Source organism: Syngnathus typhle, linkage group LG16 (assembly GCF_033458585.1).
Source record: "Syngnathus typhle isolate RoL2023-S1 ecotype Sweden linkage group LG16, RoL_Styp_1.0, whole genome shotgun sequence".
In the NCBI taxonomy this organism is placed as follows: Eukaryota; Metazoa; Chordata; class Actinopteri; order Syngnathiformes; family Syngnathidae; genus Syngnathus; species Syngnathus typhle.
The window spans coordinates 2,724,999-2,741,836 of record NC_083753.1 but is presented as its reverse complement, the minus strand read 5'-3'; positions in this window follow the sequence as shown (position 1 = coordinate 2,741,836).

Sequence of the window (16,838 nt, the reverse complement as noted above, 5' to 3'; positions counted from 1 at the left end):
TTGAACATGAAGACCTTGCTTTCTTGAAACATTAATCTGTGACCATGGCTGAATTGAATTGCCTTCAAAGTGTGACTTGAAACCCTACCTGTGACTTTTGAGTGACCTGACGAGCAGCAGGGTCCAATCTGGTTATTGCTTTGCGTGACATCGGGCGTGACAATTCCAGGATTGACCCACTTCATCCTTTCAAACTCATGAATTTCAATGTGCACCCATTTCACACCTAAACACCGCACCATTTCCTTTTGGTGGGATCCCATGTGTGTGTGGGGCCCTTCCCCCACAAAGTGTCACTGCAAAAAGTCCAATTCACTCCTAAATAAATGAACACTTGAAGAGGATATCCCATAATAATCACTTGACGCTACCTCTGTTGTAATCCAAAGAATCGAACGATATTGCTGACGACGTTGTCTTGACTTTGAAACCCAGACCTTTACATGAAATCCAAATCTCAGAAGGGCAGCCGTGTTCACTATGCGCTGCAGGGCCTTCATGTTGTAGTCAGTGCAGCTACCACCCCAAACAGCAATACAGCTGGAGAGGATGCTCTCAATGGTGCCACGATAAAATGTAGTCATGACGGCCGGAGGAGCGCGGAGGAGGAATTTCCGCAGGAAGTACAGGCGGCTCTGAGCTTTCTTTGCCAGTGATGCGGTGTTGGTGGACCAGGAGAGATCCTCACTGATGTGCACCCCCAGGAACCTGGTGCTGCTCACTCTCTCCACCACAGCACGTCGATGGTCAGCGGCAGGTGTTGGGAAGTCAACAACAATCTCCTTGGTCTTGTTGACGTTCAGCAGGAGGTTGTTGTCCCTGCACCACGTGGTCAGAAGGTCAACCTCCAACCTGTATTGAGTCTCGTCGCCCTTGGTGATGAGACCTACCAGAGTCGTGTCGTCAGCAAATTTCACTATGCTGTAGTTGCTGTAGGTTGCAGTGCAGTCATGCATCAGCAGCGTGAAGAGCAGCGGACTGAGCACGCAGCCTTGGGGGCCCCCCGTGCTCAGCGAGATGCTGGCGGAGATTTTGTCACCAACACGTACCACCTGAGGCCTCTGACAGAGGAAGTCCAGTAGCCAGTTGCAGAGGTAGGTACTGAGGCCCAGCTTGTCGAGTTTGCAGATGAGTTGTTGTGGCACAAGGGTGTTGAAGGCAGAACTGAAGTCCACAAACAGCAATCTCACATACGAGTCCCTTCTCTCCAGGTGGGTGAGAGCCGAGTGGAGGGCAGAGCAGATGGCATCCTCAGAGGACCGTTTGGCTTGGTACGCAAACTGGAATGGGTCTATGGTGGGGGGGAGAATGGATCTGATGTGCTCCATGACAAGCCGCTCAAAGCATTTCATGATGATGGGCGTCAGTGACTACCGAGTCATTGAAGCAGGACGGACCAAGTTTCTTCGGCACAGGTACGATGGTGGCAGCCTTGAAACACGAAGGGACGATGGCCTGCTGCAGGGAAATGTTAAAGATGTCCGTGAAGAAACCCGTCAGGTCCCCAGCGCATCCCTTCAGCGCTCGACCTGGGATGTTGTCAGGGCCCGCCGCCTTACGGGTGTTGATACGGGCAAGCGCCCTCCTCACGCTATCGGCAGAGAGGCACAGGGGCTGCTCGTGTGGAGGGGGAGGCGTCTTCAGCGGGCAAGTGCTGTTCTGAGCGTCGAAGCAAGCAAAGAAGCGGTTAAGATCGTTGAGCAGACGGACGTCGTCCTCACAGCTCTGCGGCTCGGGCTTGTAGTCCGTGATGGTCTGAATGCCCTGCCAAAGGCTCCGTGCGTCCCTGCTGTCCTTGAAGTAAAAGATCAACTCTCAGAGCAGATCTTGCAGCAACTTCATCCTGTTCACCTCAGCCAGGTTGAACGTGGCTCCAAAGGTTGGGGCTGCCCGAAAATCTCCTGTAGTCTCCGTGGGGATCCCCTTTTCTTCCCCCTTCCTCCCCCCTCGTCTTCCTCCTCCCGCTCTGCAGCAGATGAAAGAGGACGACATCTCCGCCATTGACCTGCAGGCTTTTCTCCTGTGCCATGTATTTTAATGTGCACACCATCACCTGGAAGAAGCCCCTGGCTCTTCTCCATGTTGCAAAGCGAAGATCCAAGAGGGAATATTCATGTTACGCCAGTCACGTCATAGATTGCAAAAAAGAAGCACGGTATGTGTGGAGGGGGGGGGGGGGGGGGGTCTACTGAATGGGTTTCAAGGAAAATGCGATCACACCCCCAAAACATCCTTGTTTTTATTCTTAGTTCCAAGAATTATCTCACTTTTTCAATAGTTCTAATTTTTCTTTTCTTTTTTGTTAACAGGCTACATTATTCAAATCATAACAGAAACATTTATTGAAAGAAAAATAAAAAATAAAAAACAAAAATGAAACTATTTACCAGGATAATAAAAAAAGATATCTTTGTGTCACGCACATCCACAGAGTTGAATTTAGTTTATTAAACATTTAAATTGGTAAAATGTAAAGTTTACTGCGTCTTCAATAATAAATTACAAATAGGATTTGAAAAAAATACTTTAGTTTTTATATAAATTTCTAAAACTACCTCAAAATGAATTAATTGATTTTTATTGCATTTTCTTTTTTTCACATTATTTATTATTATTTTATTTCATTTTGTCCATAAGTGTATTTGTAAATTGCTGTAACTATTATAGGCAATTTTATTTTGAAATTACTGTAATTGTTTTAATAGGGTACTATTTTTACGTTTATTTTCCTATTTACAGTTTTTACTAATCGATGTTAAAATGATCATCTGTCGATCATCTTAAAATATTGCGTATAATTCATGCAGAGAATAAAAAGTGAATGCGGCCACCTGGTCGAAAATAATCATCAGCGCTATGTTGCTAGGCAACAGCAGCCCTCACCTCCTACTCCTCTCGACAGGCGCTTGCCCGTCCGGAGACGACGAGTTTTTGCAGCGGCCCTGGAAGTGGTTCGGGTTAGGGGGATAAGGTTAGGCTTGGCAAACCACGCTGTCTCGTTCGCGAGAACAAACAACACAGTAAAAATGAAATTCAACAGTTTTTAGGTCTTTTTCCCCTGCACTAATGTTAACCCTAAATAAACAGAACAGAACATTGAGCCCCCGTTTTCTAGTGGACACGGATGAAAATAGTCACGCACAAACATGGATAATAGCCGTGTAGGTATAAATATATCCACACACATACGTGTGATCGTTTTTAGTCTGTTTTTCATGTGGGCAACTTTCATTTTCAAAAGCGCCAGCGAAAACAACCACGGCTCCGAAAACAAGGAAATCTATTACTGTACTGTCTCAACATGCTGCGCGACCGCTGTAATTACGCGCGCACACCAAATTACACGCGCGCTGTAATTACGCATACAATGTCCCGTATGCACATCCGTGTAATTAGGCCGCGCTGCAGACGTTTGATTGGCTTTCGGTTGCAAAATGTTTTGTAGCCTTTGCGTGCTGGTAGCATACGCTATGTTGCAACTTGCGGCCACTTTTGCAGGGTAATAAAAAAAAAAAAGAAAAAGAGCCAGCAGAGGGAATGTGGGTGGATTTGGCTGCGCTCACGTCCCGTCCATACGATACGATAATGACACGGTGTGTAATTACATGGCTGACCACACGAGGCACCGCGCTTGCTTGCTGTTGAATCTTTGTTGTTGTTGTTGTCGTTTAAACCGCAAGGAAATGAAATGTGACCTTCACTCTCCAGTTATGCTACAATTTTTGTTCTTCAGGATTGTTTGGACTGTTGATGTGTTTTCAAAAATGCTCTGTCAGTGTGAGTTTACAAACGATGTAAAAACGATGCAATTACTCTTTTCCTGGATGTATAATTGTCACCTATCTGTGCAATTTGCTTTCTGTTGACTTTCACCTTGACTTCATTACATCTCCTCCATTTTCCTTGACCATTTTTGTTCCTCGGAAATGAAATTTGGAAAAAAGCCAACGTCGACCTTTCCCCAAAGTTTTTTTTTCCCTCAAGGAGGAACATTCACCTCCGTCAATTCGTTTTTTTCCCACTCTGTCGACAACCACCTCCCACGACACCAGGCCGCCATTTTAACTGAAGACGTCATCAAGCAATGACCGGAAACTTCACATGAGCGCCAAACGAACGCCATCAACCAGCGTCACAGGAACCTCGTGGCACATTTGTCTCTGGAAATCAAAAAATAAAAACGTTGGGGTACCAACCACAAAAGGAGAACCACAACAGAAGCCAACAATAGAAATGTTTCGGTGAGTAAAAATGCACTCTTGTCGTTTTGGAAATAAAAAAATAAAAAACACAACAGTAGCCTCGTCACACTTTCAGTTCAGTATTTATACTATTATACTCTTTAGTCCAATTTTAAACGTTGTTATAAATTATATAATGACTGCTTGTTAACCTTTTATCAATGTAACACCAGGGGGTCATTGGCATGTAAAAGCAAAAAGAAGTGAAGCATACAATTGTTGAAATAAATCACTCACTTTGACTAATATTTTAAAGTTTTAAAGTTTATACTTTTTCTTTATTGCTGCCACACTTGTGAAAGCTGAAACATGCACAAAGGAAAAACAAAACAATTGAGTGAGTGAAGTGGAATACAGCTCCTATGTGCAATGTAGACCACGTAATTAATTACCGTTTTTTTCCGTGTATAGTGCGCAAAATTTAACGAATTTATTGTCCTAAAATCTGGGGTGCGCATTATACATGGGTACAAACATTTTTAAATTTTTTTTTTTTAAATTTTTTTTTTTTTTTTAAGAAAACAAAACCAACAACAGGACTGACCGACAAAGTCGTGGAACAAAAAGACAGGGTGACATTACCAAAGACAGGAACAGAAAGCAAACAGACATCATGACAGTAACACATGCAATGATCCGACGGTGAGCAAGGGGCAGACAGGACTTAAATACAAAACACGTTACATCGATTGAGGTGACACAGGAAGCGACGCGAACAGAAACTATGGCAACCTAGACACATAGCAAAACTGGGGACGAGACGTGACAAATGTCCCTCGAAATGAAACTTGAAATCACCAAGTTTTGGTTTCCAAGGGTGTTTTTATTCCTCTTCAACGTCTCTCCCATACAGAGCCGCCTTTTTCATGTCCGCACGCCTCTTTCCCATGCGCGCACGGAGCGCGGTGGTGCGTTTATGGGCAGTCAGAGAAATCAACGCCAACAAAAAAAATGACATCCAGCCTAGTTAAGACCATACCAAAGACTATAAAAATGGGACCCATTGCCTCCCTGCGTGTGTGACGATCATTGGGACTTAAAAAAAAAAAAAAAAAAAAAAAGAAATTTCATAAAAAAAAAAATCATAAAAATTGGGTGCGTATTATACATGGGTACAGGCTTTTTTCCAGCATCAGCATGCCATTTTTAGAGTGCGTATTATACATGGGGGTGCACTATACACGGAAAAAAACGGTATTTTATCCTGCTCATTTGTTGCTAGGCAGAATTTGTAGGGTGGCAAAATCATTCGTGCCTTATTTGCTGTAGAGGGAAAAAACTGTTGAAACTTCTCTTTTTGTTGACTTTGTAGCTTTTTTCGTGCCCGTAAAATTAGTATCAATCCAAAATATCTTTCCCTTTCAATTTTTTTTTCACTTCAAATTTAAATTCTTTTCCTTCATCTGTTGAAACTGTAAAAAAAATAGACTTATAGCTTATATGTTTGTCACTGGCGTCATTATGGCAGCATAACGTGTTTACGCTACATTCACTATGGTAACCGTTATGTTTACCTTCCAAATAACATTTCTGTCCACCAATATAACATACTGCATTTTTTTGTCCCTGAAAAATGTGTATGTGTGCGGCATTAGCCGTCAGGCTGAGGGGGAAAAAGGCAGAACAAAGCGAACAATCCATACCGAAGCCGGAGAGAGAAATAATTGAATTCTTATCTTATTTTGCACGGCGGTGACTCATTAGACTGGCGGCCTTTGGTTTGTCATTGTTAATTACTTCTCTGGCAGCGAGAGCAGAAAGCTTCTTCAATCTGGAGGCTAAGAGGCGACACGTCGCTAATGTCGCTGCTACACCCTCAGACTATTCCACTTTTTATCATCATGTGAATAAATCCATACAAATGCTTTGAGTCAGTGTTTTAAGAAAAGTAGTTTGCCTTTTAAAGCTCTCAGCCCAAACAAACTTCTCCGCCTTTGATTTTTTTTTTTAAAAAAAAGGTCTTGTTGTGAGTCAAGTCAAAGTAGAAGTTGTTCGACTGCCTTCAGCTGGCCACCTTTGTCGTTTGTTGTTGCTGTCTCATCGTCTGTATTACAGATAGTTTTACTTTATATGATCCCTGACGGGAATAAATGTTCCAAAATTGGAACGTCAACGCGAACGTCACGTCGTGTCGTTTCAGAGGATTTGGCAAGAAAAACTGATGTTGTGACAAACTGGCGTCTGGTCGCCATGGAAACCCGACAGCCTAGGGAGCGAGACCGGTCAAGATGATGTCATTCTCGGTGGTCACCGTGGCAATGACAACAGACTCATCTCACAAGGGTGTGCAGGTAGGCCGGCAGACGCACTCGCACGTAGCTGTATTTCCGTTCTGTTACTCGGCAGCAGAATGGAACCACATGCAGTTTTGTGGGGTCAATGTCCAGTTCAAGCCTAGAAAAGTTGTCATGTGCACTTTGAATGATCTAGCCCCCCCCCCCCCTGCCCCCCACACGCACGCACACACAAAAAAACCACTTTTACCTTGGAAAAACTAAGTTATGTGAGCTCGCCTAGCGTTGGCATATTTTCACTTTGCATCCACCTCACAACTCTAATGTCGCGCTGATGTTCCCTCCGATGCATTTTCATACAAACTCCGAGATGAAAGAAGGCGTCACATTTCTCAACGGGCTGCAAAGACGTCTCAGAGGGAGGACAAATATTTGGATAAATCGATGTTTTCTCATTCAAACACTGGGCGGCCGACGGCCGGAGTGAGCAGAGGCAACGGCAGAGGCTTAAGCGGATCACTCGGAGGCCGGGGGGGGGGCGCACACACTCATGTGTGAAATGGACTCTTTGCAGGCTTTGGGGGGCTAATCCCCACGCCCACTCTGGATGGAGGCTTTTTTTTGTGGGGCGAGGGGGAGCGTCATGTGAGGGCTTGCTTAACGGAGGTGACCATTTCATTAAGGACGCTCAAAGGCAGCGTTTGACAAACCATGCGTCATCTCGCGTCGGCGGGGCCCCCAGCCAATTTGGAAAAAACAATGTCATTTTCAATCACTTAACTGGTTCTTTTATCTCAAACAAGATATTTTAGGTTGCATTACCTGACATGTTTCGGCTTGTACTTCCGCCTTCATCAGAGTGTCACTGGTGTGGTTGTGATGCGTCTTTATCAGCTGATGGATGAAGGCGTGGCTCACCTGTCAGATTTGCCAGGTGAGTCACACCCTCTGCTGTCCGTTCACCTCTCCAGAATGCTGCTCCAGGTGGTAGAGAGCATGTAGGCTCCCTCGTCCCTGTTGATGGTCCTTGGGCCCTGCTTGCGGATCTCAATGGCCTCCCTGATGCAAAGCTGATGGATGAAAGCGGGGACAGCCTCGCCTCTGGCCGCGCTCGCTGTCTGATGAGGGCTGACGTTTTTCAGTTGCTATTGGATTCTCTGATTGGATTGCGGGAGCTAGCAGCTAACTGCTAGGAGGCCATTAGTATTTGAATTAAAACGTTAAAGCTTGAATCGTAATGAGGCTGCCAGCCCCCCCCCCCCCCCCGTTCCCTTGACATTTAAGCAATCTTTTTTGAAGAGCAGGAAGGGGGCGTTCAAAGGCGGCCAACTTGATCAAAACCATCCACCTGGCGATCGCTGATGTCGCAAATAGAAACACTAAATTGGAGGCGCCAAAGGTCCCCGGGGAGAAACCACGACAAATGTCGCCGGCTTGAATAGACAAAGCAATTACTTCTGTCGAGCGAGTCCGAGCAGAATGACGCAAAGCATTTCTTGCGCCTTCATTTGAGCCGGGCTTCGGTTCTCGGGTCTTGATCTTGGCCACACTTTGAGTGGCCGACATCTAGTTTTCAATCTGTGCTCTTGAATGGTGTTTTTCAGAGTCGGAGTCGGAGTCAGCTTTATTGTCAATTCCTTCATGCCAAGACACACAAAGAAATCGAAATTACGTTTCCTCCATCCCACGGTGACGAGACACAGTACACTGATAAGCCGACATTCCACACATCCCTAAAAACTCGATCCAGACCTCGGGAGGGTCTTGAGGGTGAGGAGGTCCAGGCTGCGTCATTAAATCAAAGACAAGGAGGGGGGCAAGGGGGTTTGGTACTGGGAGAAGCACAGAAGATCTGTTTAGCCAATCAGAGACATGAAAAAGAATTTGTGGGAAAAGACGCAACAACGATGATGGTGATGAATTGGGGAAAATGTGAATGGTGACACCGATGTTTTTAAGAATAATACAGCAAGTTTGGGAAGCCTCCTCCAGAAACAATGGCGGTTACAATGGCATGTGCACTTTTTGTTCAATACTTCTCTCTTTTTTTTAATAGGGGGATGTTGTCACTGTTGACCCCGCGCTGACTGACGAATTGTCGCTGAGATGCAACTTTTCCCCCAAATCCAAATAAATCAACTCATTGTTGGCCTTTCACGCATAAACCGCTCAGCGGTTGATTGATAGCAATTTTGTGGCGTCTTTTTCTTGGAGCCTTGCAATGCTTGGAAGGGGACGTCGCGTCAAATGGCGGCCGGGCCCGCCTGTCTGGCGGATGTCACCACGTACGTAGTCGTTAGCATGCCGTCGTTGTTGCACTGGTGCGCTGACAGCGAGCGCATTAGCGACAGACTTTAAAACCGTACACTTGGATATGGAATGAATGCCTTCACGGCTTTCTGTCCGCGGCAGAATTGAAAATAGTCACGATTATTTATGCAAAGCGAAGGCAGCCGGGCCTATTTGGAGACAATTACACGGCTGCGCTGCCAGCACAGCTGCAGTCAGCCATCGAGCGAGCGGCCGTCAGCTCGCAACTGTAAACTGCAATTACGGCGCATTCCCATCGGCGAACCAGTCGGACAACCGCAAAAGGGAGCGTCGACCGGGGCCGCCTTTGCGAGCTCTGTTTGTCGACGTCAGCCGTTTTAATGGAAAGCGCGCCGCCGTGAGAATGTGCTCTCGGCGGTCGACCTTTATGTATGTTTCTTGCAAACGGCGCATGTGCAGTCCCTAACGTACATTTGAGCTGTAATTTTGTCATCTTTTTTTAAACCGATATGATTACAAGGTAAGAGCCACAAGTTTGAAATGATTCGGGCAGCTTAAGCTAAATTTATACTTAAGTTGGAACGCTGACATGGTGGTGTTATAATTAGAGTCATTAATTCCCTGAAAGCACTTGGCAGCCATAAATATAAAACAATCAAATGCAGTTAGACTTGCTTGTTTCTAGCTTTGTTCATTCTTTATCGATACAAGGAGGGTGGGCGACAGCAAAAACGCCAGTTTCTGGCCAAAAAGTAGAGAAAAGGACATCAATTCCATTTAAAACATTTGTCAGCGTGCAATGGCCAACGTCAGGGTGTTATTTTTTCTGCTTTTGCTGAAGATTAAAATCCATCTGCATTCTGTTGTACCAGGTAGCTAGTTTGTGGTGACTGAGTCCAGTCCGTTGCGTCTTTTGCAGATGGCTCCTCCTCTTTGCAGCACGCATCTCGCTTGTAAAGGTTTTTTTTTTTTTAATCTCGCTTGTAAAGTGTCTCCAGACGGGGACGTTTCCTTCGATGCGTTCGTTCTGCAGGCAGAAGCGACAAGACGAAGAACTTGCTTTGGACACATAGACACTCTCTACGTTCACAAACTCACACACATCCATGTGTTGTCCATATGCTTGGGGTGCAGAGTAAAGAGGCTGCTGGATTTCCACCGGGATGTTTGAGACAAGCCAAAGCCTCCTCATCGCTCGCGCCTTCCCTGTCTTCCGCTCTCTCCACTTCACTCTGCGTGTGTGTGAAGCCAGATCGGCGACCCATTGCCCAGACTAGCTTTGAGTTAAGTATCGGCGGCTAGTATCGATGTCTTCTGCACGATACTTAAGGCTTGATATCATTTTATGACTGTCAAATAATTTTGGGGGCGCTAGACAAGGTGTCAAACCAACGTTGTAAACATTTGACATGTTCCATGCATTGCAGTAAATTTCAAGACTGGCTCCTGTTTCAGAGACATTTGAACACTTCCAGAATAAAAGAAAAACGGCATTGGAGCGTTTGTGTGGTGACGGACACGTCTAATAAATGTCGATGATATCATCTTGTCCCACGTGATGCAACAAGTTCAGAACCCCCCCCCCCCAAAAAAAAAGTGTGAGTTTGAGGAGGAGCACAGCGTGGTTCTAATTACGTTGGGCTGCTACAGCCTTGCGGCTTGCGTCGGCGTGCCAGCACGTCCCGAGAGAGACTTTGCTGACGCCTTTGAGGCCCGCCAAGCGCAGCCGCAGAATCCATCCCATAATGCTCCACTGCGGGGGGATGACGCGACCACGCAACATCTGACAAAACAATCTTTTTCCCTGCCCGTGTGCCACTTACTTTTGCTGCCGGCTTCAAAATGGCACCTCACCTATATGCGACACATCATCTGCCATGTAATTACACGTAGCGAGGCAGGAGGCGCCATTTAGCAACGTCACGCTGACTTCTCAAAAATGTTAGCAAACGGGCAAAAAGGTTGAGCCTTGTCTTTGAAAGTCAAACCCAAATGTCTTATTTTGAGAAAAAAGAAAATGGATAGCTCGAATTTCCAATTGCTAAACTCTTTCTTTCTGGCTTGTGGAGCCTCCGGTCATGATGCTTTTCGACCGTCGCCATGACGACATGATTGCGTCACATGGGGATGCTTTGGGGATCGTTTGCTGCTGTCATGGAAGTGCCCTCCCCCTGCTCGTTGCCAGCACTTTTATCAACTTGCAGTGTTGCCATTTGTACAGCGGCGATATGAGCGAGGGGCTGGTGGTGGTGGGGGGGGGCATTATTTGACTAATGAACGCCCCTGGGGATGCGCTCTTGTGGCGGTGGAAGAATGAAAGCGAGATTCCTGGTCTCCATTTTATGACGAGCCAATAATCAAAGAGTCACCGACAAACAAATGGAAAACTGTCGATCGGCAAATTTGGACTACGTATATTGTCGGACAGAGGTGTAGCCAGGAATTTTTCCAGTAGGGGCGCGCGCCCACAGAAAAAAAAAATCGAACATCACCCACGCCGTTCGCTGATCGCTAAAACAACATCCGGGTTCGGGAGGCAAACGGTGAATGGATAACATCGCGCACATAGAATAGCGCAAGCACATTCGCGCAAGACCGAAAGAAAAAAACGGCATGAAAATGAAGAATCGAAAAAGCTTGATTTTTTTCAACCGGGGCGCAGGGAGTCCGAACTGGGGCGCCGCCCCGGCTCGCCCCGGCTTGGCTACGCCTCTGTTGTCGGAGGGGGTCAGCAGAGGACTGGGGCTGCGCCAAATGTTGGAATGGCTTTGTTTCAAAATTCGGCAAATGTGTTTTGTTTTGACTTTGAAGCAGGCTCGCCAACAAAAATTCTGACTTTTAAAGAACGTTAAGCAGGGAGGGCTGCGCCAATAGGGGGGAAAACTCACCCGCGTGAGTGGGGATGTGCGCTAACTAATTATGGTCGCCACTGCAAGCTCGTCAGTGTGAAGAAGTCAGCTTCCATGCATAAATCATCACACCCTTAATGGAGGTTAATGTAGGCTGCGCTAGCGTGCGCAAAGTTGTTCTCATGAAGGAAATTCAAATGAAACACCAAATTGAGGTCTTGCGCAATATGGACACGAATGTAAATGTACAGTGGTGTGAAACTACATGATTTGGAGGTGCATTGTGTACGGTGGGTGGGGGGGGGCAGCAGAGGGGTGCCTCCCTTCATCCACTAAGCTGCAAACACAGCAGGAACACAGATAGCGCCAAAATGTGATGTGAATCCAAGATAGTGACAGTACGGATGGGGAGGGGGGGTGCCCACAAGGACATAAGGTGAAATGGAACCCACGGCCTGAAAGGAGACGAGAGGGCCGGGGGGGGTTCTGGGCCGGGGGGGGGTCTGGGCCGGGGCGGGGGGCGTTTTTGTTCCACTCCAATCACACCTGTTGACAAGAGGACGCGATGATGTCACCCGCTTGGCCTCCTCGAGTGAGGAGTTGGGGTGTGATCGTAAGAAAGCAGCAGGTCACTCGGGGTGGTGGGACGAGAGAGTGGGTGGGGGGTGGGGGTGGGCCTGGGTTAAGGAAGCAGCAAGGTTTATTGTCCTGAAAAGGTTTGCCATAGCTGCCAGGATGTGGAAGCCGGTGCTTGGCGGAGCGCCAATTCTGTCCGCATCACGAGATGGGTTGAGTCCATTATGTCCCCCAATTTGTTTTTTTAGTTTATTTTGCGAGAGGAATGTTCAATGGGTGCATATCATAAAAAACGTTATTGAATTAAGTTCAAGTTCCCCCCCCCCCCCCCTTAGACCTCTTCAACTTCCATCCTCCTGCATTATATGCAAAGACTCGTCTACTGAGACGCCTCCGTAATTACTTTGAGAGGAGAAAATAAGGAGGAGCAGAAGGGGGTGCGCGGGGACATATTAAAAGTGCCTGAAAAAGAAATACTCTGCATTCTTCTATCAGTCCTCAAAAAAGGATGACGAAGAGGAGGAGGTGGTGGTGGAGTTGTTCCCCCGGGGGAATGTGAAAAAATTAATCACGGCGATTGGCTTCCTCTGGTCTTGCTGCCATCTAATAGGGCCCCGGCCCGGACGGAGCACTCTCATTGGCCGAGGGGGAATGTGAGAACCCCAAGACCTCGGCCCGCCGGGCTGACAGAAGCTCAAAGGGCAGCTTCTCTCACTAGCGTGAATGGCGAGGGGCAGGCAGGGGAGGCGGCGCTGGGGTTGTCTATTATCCGGCTACTAATGGAGCGGCGCATTTTGGAGAGGATAATTAAAAGCGATGGCAGCGGGGGATGTGTGAGAGGAGTGTGTTGTCATGTGCGCAGGTTGCTTTGCGTGTTTGCAGAGGCACACTCAGATGAACAAAAGCGGGGATTCTGGCCCCCCACTCACTCAGCCTCCCCCCCTCCCAGTGTGTCCCAATGGCCAGACATCTGCCTCATTATCGCCTCGACTTGGCTGCACGCTACCCACTGCGCTCACTCCGTTTGTGCTCGACATCAACACACCCGCAGCGCTCGTCCGCAAGCGGTGAGAAATCGGCATCACCCGAGATGAGGGTGCCACGCCTGACAGGAAGATTGAAATGAGCTGCGAAGAGGCCCGATAACGATACTTATCATCTCAGTTTAGAACAGGTGAAGCAATCCCTGCAAGCCCTCGCACCCCTGGCATATTTTCATCCAGTGTGACGCCTTTCTGCCGGGGGCTGCGCTGAATGTGGCCTTTGAGAGTCGGGAGGGGAGGGGCGGGGGGGAGCAAACATGTCGCCGGCAGCGCTCGCCTGGGAAAAGAACATCCCCGGCGAGCGGCGCTGGGCCGTCCTCCTCGCTCAGCCGCGGCCTGAGCAAACAACCTGAGAGGGCTTCTTGAGAGCCGGGGGCAGGGCGGGGCGGGTGATGGTGGGGGGCTTTCCAGGCAACAAAAACCTTTTAAACAGACCCTGGAAGCACTTTTTTAATGGAATTTTCTCAAGATGGCTGCTTCAAACCGAAATGGCGGGCTTCTTGTTCAGTACTTGAGACTTTTTGTTGCGTACTGTCATGACAGGCAGGTCTTCCCAATCCCATGTCTATCGCTCCATCTTTTCTTCTCAGCTCGTGACTTTTTCACATTCAAAAAAATTCTCCGAAAATGATGACTTGAGAAAAAGAATCCAATATTTCTCATAAAACTGACATTTCTCTTTTTACGTAGAAAAAATGATGACTTGAGAAAAAAAATTCAATATTTCTCATAAAACTGACATTTCTCTCTTTACGTAGAAAATGATCTTTTTCACATAAAATTAAAACCTTTCTTGTAACGTACAATATCCATCCATCCATCCATTTTCCGAACCGCTTGGTCCCCACAGGGGTCGCGGGTGTGCTGGAGCCTATCCCAGCTGTCATCGGGCAATAGGCGGGGGACACCCTGAACCGGTTGCCAGCCAATCGCAGGGCACACAGAGACAAACAACCATTTGCACTCGCACTCACACCTAGTGACAATTTGGAGTCTTCAATCGGCCTACCAAGCATGTTTTGGGGATGTGGGAGGAAACCGGAGTGCCCGGAGAAAACCCACGCGGGCCCGGGGAGAACACGCAAACTCCACACAGGGAGGGCCGGAGGTGGAATCGAACCCACACCCTCCTAACACGTCCGTGCTACCCAGCGCCCCACCGAGCCGAGCCGCCCATCGTACAATAATAAATTTTAAAAATCATCTTTTTTGTGCATCCCAATAGTGATGCCTACCCATTTTTTTTCCAGTGTCGAAAAGTATTGGTAAAGTGAAAGTAAAGATTTTTCCAAACAATCTGGGGGCGCTATTGGCTGGGTTTGGGGACCCATTACTCTTGCAATTCTCCTTTTGCCCAAAAAAATAAAAAAGTCTCCTTTTGCTGATGAAGTGAACAGTTGTGCAGGCCAGTGGGAGGCTGTCTCGGCTGGGGGTCTGCACCAGTTTGTTTACTAGCGTGGATGCAGGCGGGATCAGCGTTCACACATGAAGCCTTTGAGTCGCTTCAATCCAGGGATTAACTATTGTGCCCGCATAGTCGCCCCCATCTCGCTCATCACCTCAACCTGCCACCCACGGCACCGGCGAGCCTTTGAACCCCCCAGTTGGGTCGCCTGATCGAACCAAACCATCTCATTGGTTCATTGACGGTTTTGTTTGCTCCCAATTTGAACAAGACGTCAATTTTGATGTCGCATTTTGCTGTTAGGCTGAAAACAAAACCTTGAGCAGGGCGATGCATTTTTCTTCTGTATCTTCTCCAGTTGAGGAACTTTGCGTTTTTGCGGGCGTCACTTGTCTTGACGCCTTTGAAAAGCCTCCATTCAGTACCCAAAAAAGAAAGAAAATCACGAAGTAAATAGTCCAGTCTGCATCATCATCAGCTGGCGTCGGAGCCTGTGGGTGGTCCATCGCCTCCGCCGTGCTTTACACGCACACACACACGCACACACACACACACACACTCGTTTTAGCCACACACTTGCAGATTTATGAACGTTCCAATAAAACAAGTTTTCGCTCTCATTTTGTTCTGCTGACACAAACATGATGTATAGACACGGCAGTTCACTTTGTACTCGTTTTTATTGTTCTTATTTCTTCTTCTTGGTGGCTGCGGGCATGGCGCCGCAAGCTCAAGTGGAGCCTTTTCATGGTGCTCTGACGACACTGTTGATATTTATGACCACTTTCATATTCAGGGCGCTCGTCTGCGTACGTGTCGGGTTCAACGTGATATTGAAATGATATTTGAAACGCTCGCTTGGCAAACACGTCACTTTGTGTGGTCAAGAGAGAAGAATGTATATGTCAAAAATAAAACTGAAAGGAAGTATTTTTGCCAGACAAACTAACAATGGGCCTTTTTACGATGTTATCGATTTGTGTTTTTTCCACCAGTTAAACAATCACAGCTGCTCCTCGTTAGCTTGCACGACAGTAATTACGTTGAGCCGATTGAATTCACTTTTTCGTGGAAGTCCACATTGAAATCCTTTGTGAAGTTCTGCCTGCGGGCAAAGTGAGTGCGAGACTGCGTCTGTTTTTTTGCATCGAGTCGTCGCAGCGAGCTGGTCATTTTGTTGTCGTTGTTGTCGTGCCAGTGTTTTGGTCGTAGTTTACCGTAAACTGGAGCTCCAAATTGCCTTCCTCCCCTTATAGCGCCACCAACCAGAATAACAAACAAAACACACGCACCAACACACACACGCGCGCACACACGTGGTGTTAGCTCGTCTCAGCAAAGGGCTATGCGACGTATATGCCCTGTTTTTCCCCGTTCCTCGTTTATTTTGGGGCAAGCGGAGGCAGCTGCAGTCTGTCTGCACGTTTGTTTGCGGACGAGCGCTTTGTGCCTCCTTGGGCCTGCCGACATGACGCCTCTCCTTCCGACCGTCACTGAGGCGTAGCGCATTTAATTAGCGTGCTACCGCAACTGTCCTTTTTGAATGTTTTGGCAAAACAAGAAAAAAAAGTCACAGAATCCAGTCATGGCCTGGATGGCAGAGAATCCGCACACACAAAGACAAAAAACAGCGTTTCTAGTAAGGGCAGAGCTATTTTTTATTTTTTTGATATTGTGACAGGACGGAAATTCTGCTATGAAGTTAACGACTTGCGATGTTACAAAACGAATGGTACACCACCAAACAACTTCACTAGAAGTTGATATCTTGTCATCTCAATACTTCTTAGTAGTCACAACTGGATGTAGAACCTGACTGCTACTTTTGGAGGGCTGGGCTGAGTGGGGGTAAAGCTCCAAAGACCCAGAGGAGCGACTCATGCATGGGCTGTGGGGGGGGGGGGGAGACAATGAAAAGCTTGTGGTGGTCCTCTCGGAGGCAGACTGGACGCCTTTCAGCTGCTAAATGCAGCAGCGGCGGGCGGCAGCAACACTTGTGCGGTGTTGATGGAAAAAAGGCTTTAATGTGCCTATAAAAGCGGCTTGGGTGCAGACAGCCCGCATTTAGATGGGCAACAACAACACAAGACAAGGAGCGCTCTGACTGCCTGTGCCCTTCCTTACACGACAACCTTTTCATCTGGTTAACGTTTCCAAGCTAAAAAGGCATTTTCTGTTGATATTTCACAACGTGATGATAAAACAATTTGTGCTGCTTA